We start from the raw sequence: 21,406 nt of genomic DNA, 5'->3' as shown, positions 1-21,406 counted from the left end.
TGAATTTCTGTCCGCCTTATTTAGTCAAGTTGATTTATAAGCTAAAGCTAAGGATGCAAGGTGGACTGAAGTGGTACAAAACTATTGTGCCTAAGAAATCATTTGCGAGCTTTCCTTTGACACAGCTAGGCATTTTTAAACATCTCCATTTATCTTTCATTTTGACATCCTATTTAGAAAGGTGCCATTACCAAACTACCAAAAATTTATCTGGTTGAAACTAATTAATGACATCATCAATTATTTCAGCAGTCTGCATTGAAACGAAGGCTTAATAAGCACCATGATCATTCAAAATAACAATGGCTGGTTCTCTAATGTTCTGATGTCCAATTATTTTTGCACTGAATGTTACTGAATAGTTGCAGAAGTCAAAGCTTAGCATTAGCTTTCTCAAAAATAAATCCATTTTCCTATTATAAGGGCCTTATTTCAGTAAATTCACCTTAATGGAATCAACTGCCTTCATAGAACTATGAAGAGTACACAAAGCCATTAGACACCTCATCTCAGGTCAAATGGCATGAAAAAGAGGCCAGGATCCTATTGGAAATTAAGATTTATTGCTATTTTCAGAGAACAGGACTGTAGGTCAAACCAGGAAAATACTGTACCATAATATTGCCCTTTATAGGATACCATTAAAAGGCTTTCCACATGTATGAATAAGTACATAAACATAGATTATACGAAATTTCAGGAAATCCTTAAAATCTTCTCCGGGAAAGAACTAGTCAAATATTTTCCTTGGATTTAGGCTGAGTCATAGTTTACAGTATATGTAACGTGCTTTCATACAGTCAATTTTTGTTAACCAGAATCTTAAATTTTAAATGTTCAAATGAGAAGTCTGTTCTTTGAAGAAATTTGGAGGGATATCCATTCTTGATCTATTATTTTAAAATTGGATTTAAAAAAAATATTGTTTTAGCAACACTCCACTCACAAGAGAATGGATATAATTAGCTCTGATTGGCTGGTCTAGACAGATAACCACGCGAACACAAAGAAAGAGGAAGGAGGTTGGTATCAGTGGTCTTGGTGTAAATAAGACGGTATGGGGTCTCCAGGGCTATGAGACACACTAGGATTCATGGAAATAATTTTCGTCCCAAACTACAACTACCAGGCCTCAAAAACAGCAGATAGTGTGGCCAACTTTTCTTAACCCCCAACCTTCTTTCATTTCTTTTTAAAAAGAACATGTTTTATATTCCTTACACCAGAATAACAATATTTTCAATGAACAATGAAAGACAGGATATATAACATGGGAAAAAATATTTGCAATACATATATGAAAGGACTAATTTCCCTAATTTAAAATGAGCTCATATAAGTCAATATGATAAAGACAAAGAACCCTGTAGGGAAGAAAAGGAGCAAAAAGAAAGAGGAAGGAGAAGAGGAAGGAGACAGTACACAATAAAGCATAAGAGCAGACAATTTACAAAAAGAAATATGAATGCCCAAGGAACCTATAGAAAGATACGAAACCTGTTATTAAAGATAAGCAGGTGAAAACATAGAGGTAGCATTTTTAACTTATCAGATTGGCAAAAATGTTAAAGCCTTGTGATTTACAGTGGTGATGGGGGTGTGGGAAAGACACAACCTTGGGAAGAGAAAACCAATCTGTGTAGACCTTCTAGAGTACAATCGGCAATTCTTACCAAAGTTAAAGATGCACACATCCTCTGACTTAGCCATCTCACTGCTAGGAATGTAACCTACTGACATATCATCAGGAGGTTTATTTACAAAAAGGCGAACTGTAATAACTCCAGTAGGTAACTACAACTCCTCCCCACAAATACTTGGCAATTACTAAACTAGCCAGAAGACAAAGGTAAAATCAATTACTACACGTCCATAATGTGGATGAAATAATGAAATCTTGTACATATCATATTAAAGTAAATAAGGAAGATCTGTGCGTTGACGGGAAAGAGCTCTAAAAAAGTAACAGGAAAAGTAAAAAAAAAAAAAAAGGCTATAGAAAATATGTACAACTGAATCCCTTTATTATAAAATTGTAAAAAGCAGAGAGCCAGAAAGATGCAGATATATGCCCAAAACATTTTTTTTCCTGGAAGAAATCACAAAAAATGTAACAACAGTCACATTTGAGGAGAGGCTTTTACTTCTCTTTTTGTACCTTTTGATACCATTTGTATGTTAGCCATGTACACGCACTGTTTTTATTTATTTTCAACGTCATCATGGGTTACCTGAATGTAAGATTATGGACAATTCTCTCTCTCTTTACATTTGAAATCTAATTTAAAAAAGTGTTAAAGCTATAAGCCTTTAAAACTCCTGAACCTCCCAAAATATATTTAATGAGCTAAAAGGTTTTTCAGGAGAGTTCTGAGGGAGAAAAACTCAAAATAAGAAATGAAGTAGAGAAAAAGAAGGCAGCACAGACAGATCAAGTTACCAACTTGGGTTCAAGGTCAAGGCTGAGTACTTGTCCCTTTCTAATGTTTTAAACAAAATGATGAATTATGCATTGCATGGTGTTAGGGAGCAAGAAACTGCTCTGAAATCCAGCAGTTCATAGCCATGGAATGCAGAAAACAACCCGGAGGGAAAAATCTTTAAAAAGCTCTTCTGGAAGGTCTACTCTTCTAAATTCACAAGAAGGCAGTAAAGAAATGCACTAGCAAACAACCACTACACACACATAAAACCATAACCCTATATATTGTGAAATCCTTTGGCAAATATTTATAAAGCGTCAGAGATAAATCTCAGATTGAATTACTTCATGTGCAATTACAATTCTAGGTTGTACCAAATATTTTCACAAGCATTCAACAAAAAGCCTGGGATGTCATCTGGTTGGATGGCATTTCATAAATGTAGCATGCACCAATTCCTGATTATCCAGGAATTTATCTAAGGTTTAAGAGGCAAACAATAAAAAAGAAAATGAAAGAAAGTTAATCTTCAACAGTCCCTTAGGGATAAGTCACCATATGGATAACACAGGTTATCAAACCATACAGTGTTCAAAGTCTGAGGAAAATGATTAAGTACCATCAAGGGAAAAAATAAAAACCACTCCAAAATATACACATCATGTGCTACTGCTTGGCTGAATGAAAGAAAAATAAAGGTTCTGAGAAAAGGGTGAGCTTTTTTCTCCCTGTGCCAGTTATGAATTTACTGTCTGTCTGCCATAAGTTCACCCTTTACTGCCTGATCTGCATAAATGGATCTGGGCCCCTGAGAAATTTTTTCACTTGCTCGCTTGCATGATGCTGTTAACCTGTGTCAGCAAGAGATGCTGGAAAGACACTGCTGGAGGAAGGCCCCGTGCCTCCTGGTTCTGGTGCACTCCTTGGCAGCCTCCTGCCGTATGAGCAGCTTCGCTGGCACCCGTCTACTGCTTTTGTAGTGGAGTATCCCCGTCCACATCTCCCTGTGCACAGCGTTCCCCGGCACCCCAAAGGATGGATGGTGCCTTTTCAGCAAGTTCCGCCAGCCTGGCACCACAGCAATTTCTCTGCCATACAGTGGGCCGCAGCCAGGAGCGTTCTCTCCAGCAAGGTCTGGATCGGGTATGAGGTGTGGCCTTTGCCTCAGGGGCCCAAGGGCCGGTGGTTGCTCCCTATTATCTATTATTTCTGCATTCTAGAGCTCTGTTTACTTCTTATTAGCCAGGCATCATTGCTCCAACCCCTTGTCATAGCTAATAACTCTCAATATTTAACTGCTGCCCTGTTCAAACTACTTTATGGTATCTGCCCCCCGACTGCACTGACTGACACACTCTCTTTGTCTGCCAGCGTTCCTGCTGCAGGCCCCATGGCAAACTACACAAGTGAAAGAAAGAGCAAGAATTTGCATTTTTCCATTTCTGTCCCTGGCTGCATGGCCTTAAACTACCTACATTCTCTCATCCTCAGTTTGCTCACCTCTCAAAAAAAAAAAAAAAAAATATATATATATATGTATATATAATGTATCATTGTGTTATTTATAATATTAATGCTGTGAGGAGTAAGTTAAGCTAGCATAGGCAAACCACGAATCCAGTACCCAGCCCAGACAATTTGACATGTCTAGTTATCCACACCTAGCACCCTGACACATGGAGAGCTTGAGCCCAAATCTGCCGAATACTCCATGCTCCAAAGATCAGGAGAGGTTATCCGTTCAGAAAACAAACACAGCAAAAAAAGAAAGAAAAAACCCCATACTCATACTCCTCACTTTTCAAGTTATTTTCACAATAAAATTCTAGATAACAGTCATAGAAGGGCAGAAAGTAAGAAGCACTGATTTTTCATTGTATTAAAACTTCTCCCACTTAGATGAAAATCACTTCAGGGAGAAAATCTGGTTATCCCTTGAGGATTTCCTGGTTAGTTTAGACCTGGGCAATTTTAAGGTTAAATTCCACGTCATGAAAAAAAAGACATTTTTTCGAGTATGGTGGGAGGAAGGAAAAGAACAGTAGGGAGAGGCACTCTCTTGTAGGTTAAGGGTTGTCATCATTCCGCACCTCTCCCTCACCTTCTCACATAAACGTGGTCACCAAGTCCCACCAATTCTATTCCACAGACTTCTCCTAAATGGAATATGTCCTCTCTTGCTTGGAACCACTGTCGCTGCCTACACCCTGGCCTTCAGAAGGGATCGCGTGGGTTATTACAATCCAGGGAGATATAAGATCCTCCCTGCCATCAAAGTTTAGTAGCTTAAAGATAGGATAACATTATTTAAACCTCCCCCCCCGCCCCTGTGACACCATCATGCTCCTACAGGAGACCACTCTTCCAGCCTCTGCATTCTGGTCTCCCTCAGTGACTCAAGGAACCCCAAAGTGTCAGGCTGTTTCAGGGCTCCAAGTCTTCACAGGGGCTGTGAACCTGGCCTAGAATGCCTCGTGTAGGCCCCACTCCCGTTCCCTGGCAAGTCCTGCTCACCCTAAGGCCCCTGGCAGAGGCCTCCTTGAAGACAGGATTAGTTCCACTGAAATGGACCTACATTCCAGATCTTGAGCTCCTCTAGGGCAGAGACCAGCTCGTACTCGTCTTTGAACGTCTGGCCATTACATGGAAGCAGCAGCAAGTTTACTCATGACCGGGGATGATAATACCTACCTTATGCAGCAGCTGTGAAGGAAAGAGATAAGGCCTAACCATTGTGAGCAGCTAAAGGACATAATACAGATAATGAAATATACAGGTTTAGATCAGAGCTCTCTGCAATGATTTCATGCTATGAAAAATAGCTGAAGGCTTTACATTATGATTCCTAATCATATAGCCATTCACTTGGTGAACAAACATTTATCGAATGCTTACTTTATGCTAGGTGCAAATTTACTTTTATCATAAACCATCACATGAGTCAGGACAGTAGTGGACTCAGTGTAGAAAACAGGGTAATTAAACTGAATTTAAAATCTCTATGAGATTACAGATATTATTACAATATTAAAGATTACAGTATTATTTTAAAATATTGGGAGAAAAAAGTCAATGATCCAAAGCTGATGGCATACCAGGAACTGATTTATTTTCTATTTCTGTATAATCAGTGTATAGTATTTTTAGTTGCCAGGGGAGGTTCTTTTCAGAGGCTCCGCTTTTCCCTAGTTTGAGCCAAAATGACAAACCACAGGGATTCTGAAAAGATAGCACTCAGGATAACTGGGCTAGTCCAGACGTTTAATTATTAGCCCCTAATAATCTTCCCCCAGAAGATTCCTGCCCTGGTTCCCTATCTCCAGGCCCTCCCCTCTCCCACTCATTCTTCTTACTCATGATACTACATTCCTAGGTTCCTCATCTTCCCTGCCCACTTAGAGAGGGCGCTGGCTTCTACCTTTTTAATTTGGTGGCTGCAAACATATTCTTTATTTAAAAAAAAAAAAAGTGAAAGCTTTCTGTGAAAAAATCTTCCAAACAACGCACTTCAGTAAATTTTGAACCAATCTGTTAAAAACCTAAAAATGTACTCACTATGTGCGCGGGACCTGGACTACCAAGATGCGTGGAACACAGTCCCTGCCCCAAGGAGTTCACAGTCCATCTCAAGGGAGAAACATGTAATGCAGTCTACTAAGTGATGTATGGAAAAGAGCATGACTGCGCACGCCTGGAGGCCAGGACGCATGAGGTCACCTTATATTGGTTGGCCAAAAAGTTCGTTCAGGTTTTCCTGTAAGATGTTACAGAAAAACCCGAATGAACTTTTTGGCGAGCCTAATACATAAGAGGTGCTCAGCTCACCAGATACCAGCTGCGTTGGTCCTGGGCTGATAGATCCATCCCTTCTGGTCCCCGACTCTGCTCTGCGTTGTCACAGGGGATCAACATGCTGGATTCAACCAATGGGAGGCGCTGGCAGAAGACTGGAGAGCAGAAGCTGCCGGGGTACTTCTCACCTTCCTGTCCCGGATGTCCTTTGTGGCTTTGGCTTTTATCTGCCCCTGAGCTCCAATAACAGCCTCCACAACTTGTCCCTCCAGCCTGAGACTGGTAATGACTTCCTGCTGGGGCTAATCTCTAGGCTTCTTCAGTGGGCTCCCTGCTGCACCATCACCTGTGGAAGGAACTTCACTAAATACCCTCTATTGTAAATAAAAGTGGCTTCTGTTTTCCTACTTAGGCCCTGACTAGCCAGTTACACTATAATGTGCTGATAATTCACTTTGACTCTCAAAAGCAGTCATGCTCCGCTGGAATTCAAAGTTGAAACTTGAGGAAAGCTAAGATTTTCAATAATACTACTAATACCTTCATTTGGCCTAAAAGAGTCATCTTTGTTAAACCCTAGAAATGTTTTGGTTTATACAGGAATTCTTTGAAAATGGATCCAATGCCTTAATACATATTTTCCCTTAAGGCTGAATCACCTTCCTGGGATGAGATGATGTAAATGTTCTGTATCTGTTCTGCCCACCATGGTAACCACCAAGCACGTGTAGCTCTTGAGCACCGGGATGTGGTTAGCATGACTAAGAAACAGAATGTTTAATTTAATTTTATTTAATGTGCTTAAATATCTGCAAGTGGCCAGTGGCTGCAGGACTGGACAGCAGAGGTCTAGCATATGGTCATCTCCATTGTGGGGAAGAACTCCTGCTGTGGGTGTTTCTGTGGGCGTTCGCAGGGAACAGGTGGATACAGAGAGAAGCACTGTAGAACTATCAGCCCTTTTGTTCATTCTATTTACGATTTAAAAATATAACAACCCCTGGCCTACCAGATCTCCAACCACAGGAACACACAATTTACTCAGATAACTTAGTTAACAAACTTTCAGAGAATAAACCTCCTTTGAACACACTTTGAGAATGAAGGTCTGGAGAAAATGTTGGCTGGTGAGAAGTATAGGGTTCAGTCCATTAAGAGGAGGAGCTCTCTGGAATTGTAAATAACATTAGAATCTTGCTTTGTGTTCCCTATTCTTCAACCCAATGGGAATAACCTCCTGCTTATTCCCTACTGCATTGTCCCAGTCCAATCCTTACTTTCTTTCCAAGAGGATTCTCCTAGAGTCTTCCCAGGGCCGTGTGCCACACGACATATCTGCATCTATCCCGGAGCTGCTCCAATTGTAAGAGGCATTCCCTTTGATCTAGACCGGTGATGGCTAGTTTCTGGGTTACAAACATTCACTTTCACATCTCTGACCTTTATGTGGACATCATCAAAGTAAATAACATCAGGTTCCTGCTTCTCCTGAGAATTCTGCTCCCAGAAGTAAATGCTAAAGGTTTAAGAAGGTGACTCTCCCAGCCCACTAGACTGATATTATCAAACCATTGCTGAATAGCACAAAATCACTTACTATCAACAGTACTTAACTGCAGGGAATCGTTTCAGTATATCCGTGGGAATATAAAAATATTAAAAGGACAGTTTTACATGAATAGACTTTAAAAGTACCACAGCTTCCAGAACCCTAATGCCCCAAAGACTTGGCCATATTATCCTGAGAACCAAATAAAAGTACACTTCATAAATGTACAAGAATCTTAGCAATACAAAACGGTACTGAAAAATTCTACTGTGAAATGTGGGCTATGAACTGCTGTGATTGGGGACTTCCGTAATTGTTTAGTAATTTGTGCAATTTAAATGAGAATTACAGGATACACTAACTAGCAAAGTAGGAAGTAGTTAGTTTACATGGTAACTGTAATGATAACAATGTATTCTAGTTTGCTTTACTCATGTTTACATGAGTCACTCACAATAGACCATCACACTTCCAGCATGAATAAGCATTCCGTTACACTCATTTTTCTTCTCAACATTTTCGAAAAAGCAAAAAATATACTATCATTAGGATGGGAATCACACTCTTATGTTGCCAGTCACAACGTAAGAAAAGGTGAAGACAAGCAACAGTGGGGAAGCCAGCTAGTCCGTGCAGAGTATTGCATCTTGGTGGACTTACCACAGTCCAAGGCTGGCCCTTGAACCTTGCAATTCATAAATATGGTGATCAAGAGAGGGTTCAGGCTAACCAAACTCAGGGTGACAGTAAAGTAAAAATGTCAATTTAATACCACCATGTAGACTGGATGGTGGATGCTGATATCTGCTGATCCTGTGTCTCCTGAAAAGTATAATTCATGAGGAACCCAAATTATAATCAGAAGGATGCATCACGGGCATGGAAGGGTAATGTGTTTTGTGGCTTCCTGTATGGCCCGACACTGCACTGTGAGGTTAAGGTAGGCTCGGGGCGGGGGGGACTTCCCTGGTGGTGCAGTGGTTAAGAATCCGCCTGCCAATGCAGGGGACGCGGGTTCCAGCCCTGATGCAGGAAGGTCCCACATGCCGCGGAGCAACTAAGCCCGTGCGCCACAACTACTGAGTCTACGCCCCTAGAGCCCGTGCTGCGCAACAAGAGAAGCCACCGCAATGAGAAGCCTGCGCAACCCAATGAAGAGTAGCCCCCGCTCGCGGCAACTACAGAAAGCCCGTGTGCAGCAACGAAGACCCAGCACAGCCAAAAATATTAAAAAAAAAAAAGGTAGGCTCAAGGGTGTTCAGTGGGGAGGGCAAGACCACAGTCTGAGTCAGGTTGGGAACCTAACCATTTGATTTCAAAAGCCCACAGACGGCCCCACCACTGGGATAAGATCCATACGGAGACCTGCTGATACTATACGAGGGGCAGGGGACCTTCTCCCGTAGAGAGGCCAGCATGGCCTCTCCAAGTTCCAGTCTGCTAAATTCCCCTTCAAACAGATCCCTTCTCAGACTAGCATGCCAGTACCTTTAACTAAGTTATAATTCTGCCCTAGAAGCCATTTAATCTCTTTACTTACTTTCTCTATCTTTGCTGCGATTCATTCATTACAGAGGTGTTTTATAGTTTCTTTGGGGGTCTTATCTTTTTATCCAAGTCAGAAAGTGGAAGGGGTCTCCCTGTTGGCCCTCATGAGGGTACACACACCACATTTAGGGTAGGAGCCAACAACTCCACAGGGAGATGAAGTCTTTACGAATTTCAGGGAAGGGGGACAGACAGCTTAAAAAAAAAAAAAAAAAGAAGCAGCACAGAAAACTCCAACCACAACTGATATTGAAAGAAGCATATTTTTAGAAAACCATTAAACGCCAAAAATACAAGCTAACAGACCTCAGACATGGAGAATGAGCTATCCTATTACACTCTACTTTGACATTTTAAATCTCTTTGTTCCTTTTATGTCTAAAATGTGTTGGGGCCTTCTGGTGAGACTCTAGTTTCAAAACCCAAAGAAATCTATCTTTAGATCTGTTGACTCAGCACAAGGCTAGAACTTGGATTTTGGTATCAAATACCGAAGAGTTTTACCAAGCCGGTGCCCAGGGGCCTTTGTAAATCCACAGTCAGCCTTCCAACACTTTTTCTCGGCAGCTCATGGAATCTTCTAGTCTCATCCACCTCTGAGAAATCAAAATGATACATATAAGGATGTACCTAAAGTGGAGCAGTCATCGGTCAGGTCTCAAGAACTGTGGTCAACGGCACCATCTAAAATAGTGATGTATCTATCAATCCCATTTAGTTTATCATGAACCTGACTTTCAGCTTTGCTTTCATATCAAACTCTTGCCTTCTGACCCCACAGAGGTATGCAATTCTGTGTAACCAATTCGGGATTCTCCGTTAGAAGCACTGAGTTTTTGCCAAGAATGCTTACCCAGAAAATCAGGGGCAGCTTGAGACCATGAGGGTCTCGAATGCCACCTTCTATTTCTGCACAATCAGGAGAGTTAAGCAAGCTTGAACGTTAGCTTAATGAAAGCCTCCGAGCACTAACAGGGCTTAGTCTGTGTTATAAATTCTCCAAAGGGTGTTTTGATCCCCTTTGATCCATTCTACATGCAGCTGCTGCACTTCACCTTGGGGCTGCCATCGCTCTCCTGGTATGAGCCAGCCATGAACTCTCCCCACTGCTCCAGGAGGAAAAGTTTCCAGATGCCCAGAGAGAGGCAAGCTGCTGGGGGACTAACAAACACTTCTTCCATCTGAGGGCTGAAGTCACATGTTTATGTGAGGTTTAAACAATTCAGTTCCAATGCAGTTAAGGACCATGAGAAAGAAAATTAGGAGTAGCCTCTCTTTAAAAAATCACTAACTTCCACTCTCCAACCTGAGTAAGAGCCTCTTTCTAACTCAGGGAACTTTTCATTGCTGGGTCTCTGACTGCTACCTCCTTGGGAGATGAACATTCCTACAAAACATTCTGCCTTTACAAAGTAGACAGCAGGTGGGTTGTACACACTTGGGGATCTTTCCACCCAAGCCTTATCACACACACACACACACACACACACACACACACACACACGTAATCACACTTGTAAGTCAAATACATTAACTTTCAACTGATTTTATGGATATGCTACATACTGACATAGGTTGCCATAGCAGCAGGAAAACAGTGGGCCTTGTGGATGGACTCCAGACTTCTAGGTCCACAGCTGGTGCACAAGTGGAGGTGACAGGAAGAGTGATCACATGAGAGCTTTGCCTTATCTTTTGGGGGGAGGCTGAGAAGGTACAGAAATCACTAAGACTGCAAAGCTGACGCACTTGCACATTCAGTGGCTGGGTGTGTTGCTTACATCTTAAGGCACTGGAAAATATATTAAGAAACCGTAATATCAAGAGTAAGATGAAAAAACAGAGCGAATTACACTGCTTAAGAACAAACATTACAAGTTTTTGTAGTGGAGCAATTCACAAACCTAGAAACTATATCCTGGCTAGTTCCAGACTAATATGACGTAGGTAACTCTTGTTTTCCATGCAACTCATCCTCTTCCTCAGATAAGCGCTTCTCACCTTGGTGCATATTATGGTCCTTACCTAAGAGGCCAAATCAACACTTGCAAAGACATTCACCTCTCCTAATTTCTGAAGACAAGAAGACTTTTTGTTTTCTGTCTTTTAATATTAAGATCCAATTTCTTTATTCATCCTCTTTCCAAATCTTACATTTTAATAAGCACCACTCAATCCCATTGCCAAAACAGTTAATTGTAACATGGCTTACTACATACAAGGCATGAATGTAAATCTGGTAGCACAGTCCACACTCTATGAAACATGAATTGGGTTTTCACACATAAGGAAACTTGCCCCTAATCACACAGCAGGTTGAATTGGTAGCGCTGAGATTCAAGCATAGGCTTATTGGACTCTCAAACCACTGTAATATATTCCTCCCTGGAACGGAGCAAATAATATTTTAATGTGCCGCTGCTGATAAAAGGTATATGCCGTATACATCTGCAGATTTCAGAATACATTAACTCTCAAAGGCCCTTTCACAAATATACTCTTAAAGCTACTCTGTGATGTCCCTAAAGCAAAGATCAGTATTCACACTTCACAAAGAGAAACACATATATTGAAGAGTTAAGCCAGGGTTTCTCAGCCTCAGCACTATCGACATTTGAACAGGATGATTTTTAGTTTGGGGGCTGTCCTGTGCATTGCAGGACGTTAGCAGCATCCCTGGCCTCTACCCGTCAAATGCCAGCAGCACATCTTCCCACCCCAGCTGCATCCATCAAAACTATGTCCAAATGTCCCTTGAGGGGTAACTCACACCCCAAGGAAAGCGACTGAGTTAACTGCCTGGTTAAAGGCTATACTGATAACCAGGAAAGAATTCTACTAAATCCTAGTTTAATGGAGATTTCTCTGATACCAAGCTACAGCTCCTTAAGAGAAAGCACTTGTTAGACTGCATGAAATGTCTCAGAATTCAGAATGTGACCACCTCTGCTTCACTTCACAGTATATGATCACTCTCTCTCAGCTTTTACACTAAGGTATACGTCTCCAGCGTCTTCAACCACTGTTCATATAGTTTCTAGACCCTCTCCAAAACCTGATTACTCCATTCTGGACACACACTTAAACATAAACCCAGAAATATGCACAACATTGCCACAGGAAGAAAAAGCAGTAGCAACAACGAAACACTAAAAGGCGGCACATACAATTTACAGTCAGGCTCTGTTTTTAAGCACTTCTCCTGAATAATCTAATTTGATCCTTAACATTTTCAATGGCCGTATGACGGAAGTATTATTATCTGAATTTTATGAATGAAGAGACTGAGGCACAGAGCGCTCAAATAACCTGCCCAAGGGCAGGCTCCAAAGTCCTTGTTCTTAATCACTATCTACAGTGCTTCAAAGAACTGTGGGATTATCACCTCCTTGGTTCTAAATTCTCTGTCTCTACTAGTGTGTGTTTTGTTGTCCAGCTGTATCAAACTCCCTCATTAAGGCACACTGCGGGCACCTTATTCAAGTCTGACGTCACCCTACTGATCAGCCCTCTTCAGGTATAAGACACAAACCCACTTACCTACACTATTGTCCACCCACTTTGTCCACCTTGAGTAAAGCATACACACCGCCCTTTGTTAAATGTTTTTCCAGAGCAGACATGTCGTATCTATGGCATGTCCTGATATACTAGTTCAGCAACTATCGAAAAAGAAAGGTCAACTGGAGATGAGTGATGCTAGATACTGATCACCACCACGATTTTTTAAGTGGTCCCAATCCATCTTTTCAAAAATGTGATCTATTAGTCTGCTAAACAGCAACATACACTCTGCAGCTAAAGTTTCCAGAATTTACCATCTCCCCGGTTTTCAAAACCTAAGTTGTCTGGCATACTTCTTTCTCTCCATGATTTTCTCAAGATCACCCCCAAATGGTTTTATCATCACACTGGCATGTCCTTTCAACATCCTCAAGAATTCCAGTCATTTCAAGCAGCTAGGGTTTAGAGAGGTTTAAGGAGGAGGCCAAGGCATCCTTGCTTTGCTTGGGAAGCTGGGTGGGTGTTCAGTGTCATAGAGATGGCAAAAATGATGAGGGAGGGTGTGAGCCACACTCGGTCCTGGAATAGATATTGTAGTCCGTGGTCTTCTAAGAAGGTGGCATGTTCTCTTGTATATTATATGACATCCCAACAGATGATCCAGCAGATGGACTCTCAGAATTGGCTGCCCCTGGTGAGACACGCTGAGCCTTTCCCGTCTAACAAGAAAAGCTTAGCGTTCAGAGTGTGCCTTTCATGACCTTACCATTCCCAACAAACAGGTTCAACATTAACCTAAGTGCTAGCAGAAATTTAAAATCATTTCACATAGCATATAAAATACTGCTGGAGTACACTCAGACATTCAACCACTGGACGTCCACGGACCCAGCTGCTTGGTGTTACAATTAGAGAACAGCCAAGCTGTCCTTGATGAGGAGAAGAATCTGCACATCCAGAACCAGAAGGGCTTCAGGGAAGATGGCAGGAGAAAGTCCCTCCAAATCAGCAACTATTAGGCAGCCTCAGGTATCAACAGGCTCATGTTAGTTAATATTTGAAAACCACAAGCTTCCAAAGTAAATGCATTATTCCTTGAACTTTGATATTTTGGTACTGGGGCAATGCAGAGCTTTTAAAACTCCTTAAAAATCTTCTTTGAACCCAGAACCACCTCTAGATTATTTCTCACAGAAAAATCAACACTATATTAGGAGCACTTGGGGCCACATGGGAAAAATTACAAACCTTAAATGTTACCTTGTATTATAAATTAAATTAACCAACTGTGAAATTTTGAGATTATGTAACCTTGCTGAGGCTGTTTCTTCATCACAAAACAGAGACGATAATACCTCTACCTCTCAGCATTATTGGGAAAAACAGAATGAGGTAGCAGGTGCAAAGCATCTCACTTAAATGTTCAGCTCTGTTACAACTATTAGGTAAAACTTGAATCAAAATTAAAATTTAATTATCCCTTTAGATTTTAGACATATTTTCCCATGCTCACCACCTGAGGGGGCTGTTCCAAGTACCCCAGTGGACTTAAGGCCATTTCTGTCAATATCACAGTCTGTTTCCCAAAAGAAATGGGATCCCAAGGTGTTACCTCTCACAGGAGGTGTTTGATCAGTTAAACTCAAAGCAAGTTGAGTTTACCCATTAGCCCATGAGCACAAAAACAGTGGTACTAGGAGTTCAAAGTGTAACTAATTAAAAATTCTAAAAAACATTTTAATTATTCCACTTGGAAGTGATTTCTTTCTAGAGTAGTTTCCTTTATAGAGCTAAAGAAGTCAGCTGCAAAGCACTTTACTCTTTCTTTCTGTTACGGAGCTTGTCTACTGCATTAGAGTCTGCATCTTCAAAAATGAAGGAAGTGTAAAGATACTCTTCATACCTCTATAATTCATATTTGGAACTTCATAATTCAGTTTACATTTTCCTGTCATCCTTTATGCTACAAGGGAGTCTTCAGCCTGCCTTTTCAGCACAGTCAGTGTTTCTGGTGGTGATACCTGTCTGTTGCACTATGTCCTTAGTAAAACAGCAATAATCACAAGATTATGCTTCTCCTGCCCTCTACCTCCCCATCCCTCTTGGAAGAAAATAATTTGCCTGCACCATACAAACTGCTATGCATTTGCTGACTAACTTCTTACATTAAAAAGCAGTTTTAATTAAGAGCAGATTTTTAAAAGAAGCTCACTATTTCTACATAAATTTAAAAGTGACAATCAGTTCAACAGGGTTAATAGACCTTAGGTCTCCTGGTTCCCGTTACAACCTAAGTAACATCTACACACAGCAAACTCAAATAGGAGAGGGAGGGGGGAAAAAAGCAAGTGCCATGCATTCTCTCGGTGTATTTACTTCCGCAAATTCCACAAGAGCAGTTACCTGGCCATAATAAATAGAAAGCATGGCTGTGGAGTAAACATGCCCACTCCAAATCACAGGGAGCACGTGCTTCCTTCTGGCACTGAGCGCAGATCTCACTCACCAGCTCGCTCCGAACCAGCCAGAGAAGTTGGCTGAAGGACCTTTTTGTACAGGGACTGGAATCTGAGAAAGTGAGTAGTTCCCCAAAACTGAGTAACCAAGCTGTAAATATAACCCCACTACCTCAAAAACCTCCATTAGGAAAGCCGGATAACCCCAAACCGAAACCACCCCCTGGATCCTTGGCTGTCAAAAGCACCCCGCAACATTCAGAGCATTTGTTGACGCAGCCTATCCCGATCCACTGTTTTATCAACTACCCTGTGAGCGTTCTCAGGTGTCAATAGCTATTGCCTGTTTGATCATCAAGGCGGATTTAGTAAAAACTAAGAGTCCCTTTACTTCGCTGTAGAAGGAATGGCAACGACTGCGGTACCGAGTGTCTTCTGCAAGGCAAAGGGAGGCTGTTTGTCCCGGCTTTTAACCAGGTCCCACCGTCTGTGACTGCTACAACGCGTCCCCCAGAGAGCACACTAATGAAACCTAGTATCCCAGAAGGAGCAGTACTTACGGTCTCTCCTCCCAGGAGGCCAAGTCTCGGGAAACTTCCCGGGGCGCCAAGTTTGCGCGCGGCGCCGGCGCGCTCAGGGTGCGCGCTGCCCGCCCGGACTCTGGCGGAGAGGCGAAGGCGGACGGCGGCGCGCCGACCCGCGACCCCGGCTCTTCGGGTGCGCCCGCGCCTCGGCGGGCCCTGGCCGCCTTCTCCCGCGGCCTGAGGGGTCGGAGTGCAAGGACCGCGGCGCTGAGCAGCCGACGCCCCGGCGGGCGGGTGGCGGGAGGATCCTCTCCCTCGAGCAGCTGTGAGCGGGCACGCCGGGTCCAAACCCAGAGGCTCCAGCAGGGAGGCCGCGGGTGTGGCCGGGCAGCAGAGGTTTTTTTGGAATGCGGGGTGTGGCCCTCTAACACAGCAAAAAAGAAATGAGTCAGCCCGTGTGATCCTAACCAATGAGCTTGTTCACTGTCGGTTAAGGCGGAACTTTCCTTTCTTGATTTATATGAGGCTTAGGAGCCTTTTAGACTTTTTTTTTTTAAAACTTAAGCCTTTAACAACGTCAAGAAAATGGTAGATGGCCTTACAACTCTTACAAAACAAGGATTAATTTTGTTATGATAGATACTTGATCAGTGGATGTATGTTAATTTCTGTTACTTAGTAAAAGTTCTTAAGCTAGGCAGCGATCCTGGAGGTAATGAGCATGGAATCTGGCGACAAAGCAGATTGGGATCTAACCTCCAAGATGGATCTAACCTCTGACACTGTATGATCTTGCGCGGGTTAATTATCTGCAGTGAAAGGGACAAAATGCTCACCCAACAGTTTGCTGGACAGATTATATGTAATAATACATGCAGAGCATTTGGACAGTGCATGACATAGAGTGGGCACTCAAACAATGCTGTCCTGTCCCTCTGATTACTGAATCAAAATCTCCAAACCTGTGGACAAACCGGCCCATAATTTTTGTTTAAATTCTTTTCAATGTTAAAATATCCAAAGAATTTTCGAGCTGAAATAGTTCTTTGGTATTTGCATGGTCTGAGTCCCTTATTTAAGTGATAGAAAACTGAAGAAGCTTTTGGTTTAGGATTCTTGGATTTGGTGTTCCTGTTATACAAGAGAAATTTTATTAGTAGCAGGGGGAAAAAAAGGCTTAAAATTGGAATGATTCCATTTATGCCACAATTAAACCAACTTTTAAAGAGTAAGAGTGATTTTGGAAATATTCATTCTATCTCGGTCACTGTACCCTAAACATCATTCTGGAATAGAAGTAATGAAAAGAAACTTTAAAGTAGCTTGGAATTGGCAAATTACAGGAGACCACAGAAGTGCTAGGTCCTGAGCACCAGTTAAGAGTTGGTTACTAGTGAGGGAAGAGAGTTTTTGCAGAGGAATAATTTTTTTTTTTAAGTTACCAATTAAACTATCTTGGCTTTGGAGACAATCTCCTGAGTTTAACTTCCTCATATTTGTTTAAAACCAGTCATTCCATAGGCCAAGATTTCTTTAAAATACTCTTTAAACCAAAGATAAAATCTTAAGTGAGATCAAGGGCCCTTTCTAAAATGCTATTCTTTTCTTCAAACCATCATAGAAGAATAGAAAGAACTCTGCACCTGGAGTCAAGAGCTCCTGTCCTAATCTCTGCCAATAAGTGATCAGGTATATTGCCCTACGTAAACTGCTTCATCTCTCTCTGCAGATTTCTAAGCGTTCTTCCAGTTTTAAGACCAAGTTATGGTCCAAAAGAGCAGGCAGAAGATAAGCCTATAACCTAACATTTAACTTTAGCAACAGGCATAAACTGGGCCTATATCCTAGATGATGAAACCGATAAATCACTCTTGACTCTCATATTCCTCATAAAGGTAATCTTATTGTCCTAGACACTGTAAATTAAATTCTGGAGTCATCTGAGCTCCCTCCCTCTCTATTGACAATTCACTATCCCCAGGCATGATGACACCTTCCTAATGTCTTTCACACCTTTTCCATCCTGGTTCAGTCATCCATGCCCTCGTGCCAGGGTCACTGAGTCCCATCCTCTGTGCTCCCAACACATCATCATCACCATCATGTGATAAATGTCAGAGTCCAGCGTGCCATCATGTCATAAACCGGGGGTCCTCTTTCTATCAGTTAAACTAGTATAGTTTTATAGTAGAGATCAAGAGGAAAACATTTGCTTTACAGGCAACTTTCTTCAAACTTCATGTAAATACATACCTATTTTAAGGCACATTGATTTTCTGTTTATGAAACTATTACCATCAATTATACTGGCCAAACTGATAATATGTTGGCTGTTACATCAAGAACTGTAGCTCTTTTATATGAGAAGACTATATATATATATATATATATATATATATATATATATACATACTATGTGTGTATGAGCAACTCAATAAACTTCGTGACCCTGCAGTTTTAAATACGCAATTGTACGCATGCGTGCAGCCATACATAGATATGCTGAGATACGTGAAAGTGAAAAAGGGAAAGGTAGCCCATACAGGAAAGAGAGAGATAACCTAGTTTGTTTCTATTGTCTAGGACGCAGTAAAGGTGAAAATGTATAAAGTGGGTGCTCCGTTCAAGAAGAAGGAAGGCTTCATAAATAAGTGCACCTGAGATCATAACTCAAAGCACCCAAGAGATGTTTACAATGATCCTTATGCTTCGGAAATAAGGACATAATTACCAATGTTATTAGAACATCCTCACAATAGAAAAAGGCTCACTATTTCTAGGATATCTTAGTCGCCTAAAGTTAAAATGCGAAGTACAAAGCCTGTCAAGCTATGGTTAAAAAAAAGGAACGATTAGCTCCGGCCCCAGTGCCATAATGTTTGTCATTCAAAAGCTGGCTTTCACCTCTCCAACCCCATCTTCCACTTAAAAAACCCTCGGCCAAATAACCCCACCGGTCTACTTGTTGTTCCCCTAATGCAATGGGCACATTATCACCTCCACACCTGAGCCCATGCCATGGCCTCTGTCGGATGTCCTTTCTCACTCTTCTTACTAGTTATTACCTTCCAGACCCACTCAAACCCCTTCCTTTTCCTGGAACCCTCCTCACTGGCTCAAGCCCCAGGGAACTCTCCTCTCCTCCAAATGCCTACAGACCTTATTCTTTATACCTCCATCTCAAACTGACTTAGAGAGCCTTCGTATCTTCCTTCTTTTTGAAATCCCTGACTTTTCTCTCTTGGCAGATGACAAAAGTCCATCGGAGGCAGAGATGGTGTTTCAGAGGCCTTGTATCCCGCAGGACCTAGCAGATTCTGAATGGTTGCTGAGATAATGACGTTTAAGTTACATAACAGCCACAAAGGAGAAAGGAAAACTTTCCTTTTCACTGCTGACACACCAAGAATACACAAATATTATAGCTGTTCAAACCAGTTGGCAAGTAGAACCCAAGTGGCAGATGCGTGTCTTTGCTCTTTACGACATGTTCCAACAATAAAGAATGCCACTACTGAGAAAGCAAATCTGATACTTCCTAAAGGGAAGTACAGTTTACAGAAGAGTGTCAGCACATACAATCTCAGTTCCCCAAATACTAACCCACTCACGTGAACAGAGAGACTAAGTCATTCTATCATCCGTCTCAAGTAAGGAACACATACATACATGTCTGACCATCTTACCAAAGTACCAATTCCCCCTTAAATAGAAACATCTACCCGTTTACCTACAAGTGCTCCTAAGCATAAAAGGTAGCAAATGGCAGTTCTCCGAGGCAACTTGTAACTACTAGAACCATCATAAGTTTCCATTTGTTTATATGGTTTAAAATCAAAAGCTATATGACATTTGCATTAGAGCAAGCCTCTGTCCAAGAGTCATTATCATACATACACGCACGGAGTCACTCGTATCCTTTGATGAGTGCTAACACATTTCTGCTTTCATGAGATGGGAATAAACGCTACCGTTGTTCTCAAAAAGCTACGTGATAAATCAGCCAACCTACTATGCAATTACATTTATTATAATTGCCCATGACGAAGACACAGACTTCTTAAATATTCCAAGTACAAACAACCAAATGAATTATTCAGTATTCTTTAACTTGCAGGTAACAGAAAGGCCCCTTGAAGGAGCAGAGGCAGAAGCAAGACAGACTCGCTGAGTCTAGCAACACAAAAGCCACGGGGGCGGCTAGGCTTTGGGACCAACTCAAAATGAACTCCACCAGGACAAGAGGACATCTCTGCTCCTACAGGTTGGCTTTGTTCTCCCTTCCCAAAATCTGCCTTCTTCCACTTAACTCCCAGCTCTGCCACTAAGAGGGACTACCCCATAGTTATAATTTTTAAAATTCTTAAGAAAACCTCATGCTGGTCCAGCCTGGGGCCATGTAGCCACTCCAGTGGCCAAGGTCCCATGACTGACTGGTCTACACTAGAACTACCTCGTTGGACTGGCGGGAAGAGCAGCAAGTCCTCCAGAAGATAGGCGAGTTTACTTCCCAGAAGTGGAAAGGGGGGCTCGTTTGTCTGCCCCCAAAATATCACCACCTATCAAGAAATTCCACTTCAAGTCTAACGCAAAAGCTTATCTAAGCAGTCCTCAACCTGGTAATAAGTTACATTCTGAAAGTTGTTTAATGAACTCTAAAGTTCATGAACACTTCTGTGGCACTTGAAATGCATTTCACTAGAGACCAAATGTAGAGAGACTGGCTTCTCTGCCAGACTTTAAAGGCCTATTGAACTCATGATTTATCTGAAGTACAATGTTAATAATATTTCTAACACTATACTCAAACCCCATTCATAACATTGTTCCTATAGGAAAATGTATTTGAAATTCCACCTACAGCAAGAAAAACATGCTCAATTTAATTCATTTACTGAGTATCCAGTAACGATAGTGGCTTCCATTGTGCACATATCACTTTACATTTAATCTGTACACAATACAGCAAGGCAGGTATTAACAACTGAACACACGACGAAACTGGGAGTTCGAGAAGGTTTTGAAGCCTAAGGTCAATCATGAAGACAAGTCAGAGCCTGCTTCAGAGATATGAATGTTTGACCCCAAAGCTGGGACTATTCTGTCTGATATCTGTAGCAGCCAGACAAGAGCGGGCTTTCAGTTCAGGTGACTAAGAGCTGAGCTAACATTTCAGACTCTGTGTGAAAGCATCTAGATTTCCCTGCAGAGAAGAGAAGGAACTAGTGGGCATCATACACAGTCAATAGCCAGACATTAACTTTGTATATCTTCCCAAGAGAAGGTGTTTCTCTGTGGCAAAACAAAAGAAAATATTTCTCTGGGTAAACCTTAAATTATACAGATGCCTGTACTGACATGAAGATCGTCTGCAAATTAAGGGTCTATAAATAGTATCTTCATAAAAAATTGATTTTGCCCTGTTGAAAAAAGAGACCATTATCTTAGAGGGCACTTAGGTGTTTTAGAAGAAAGTTAAAATTGCAAAAATAACTAGCTAAGGTGACTCAGTTCTGCCAAAATAAATGCAATGGATGCATTTCACAGCTTTACCTGTATTTCACATTTTAAAAAATGTTTTTGGTTATGCAGTATTTACTACATACAAGA

At 41.6% G+C, this 21,406-nt stretch overlaps 1 protein-coding gene across 10 annotated transcripts in view; it reads right to left on the bottom strand.

Moving 5' to 3' along the window:
* The window catches only part of SGMS1 (sphingomyelin synthase 1), a 289,370-nt gene that overhangs the window by 77,403 nt on the left and 190,561 nt on the right, over positions 1-21,406 (bottom strand). The window contains exon 1 of one of the 10 annotated variants that reach the window (XM_082854345.1): positions 15,833-16,408. The exons of 8 other annotated variants lie outside the window; for them this stretch is intronic. The gene's annotated coding sequence lies outside the window, so the exon portion shown is untranslated. Of the gene's footprint in view, positions 1-6,248; positions 15,785-15,832; positions 16,409-21,406 lie in introns of those variants that run through there. One more of the 10 variants, XM_082854346.1, reaches the window with a different exon arrangement.

This window comes from Leucopleurus acutus, assembly GCF_964270905.1.
Source record: "Leucopleurus acutus genome assembly, chromosome: 14".
Lineage (NCBI taxonomy): Eukaryota > Metazoa > Chordata > Mammalia > Artiodactyla > Delphinidae > Leucopleurus > Leucopleurus acutus.
The sequence above is the reverse complement of the archived record's forward strand: the minus strand, read 5'-3'. Positions and strand labels throughout refer to the sequence as shown.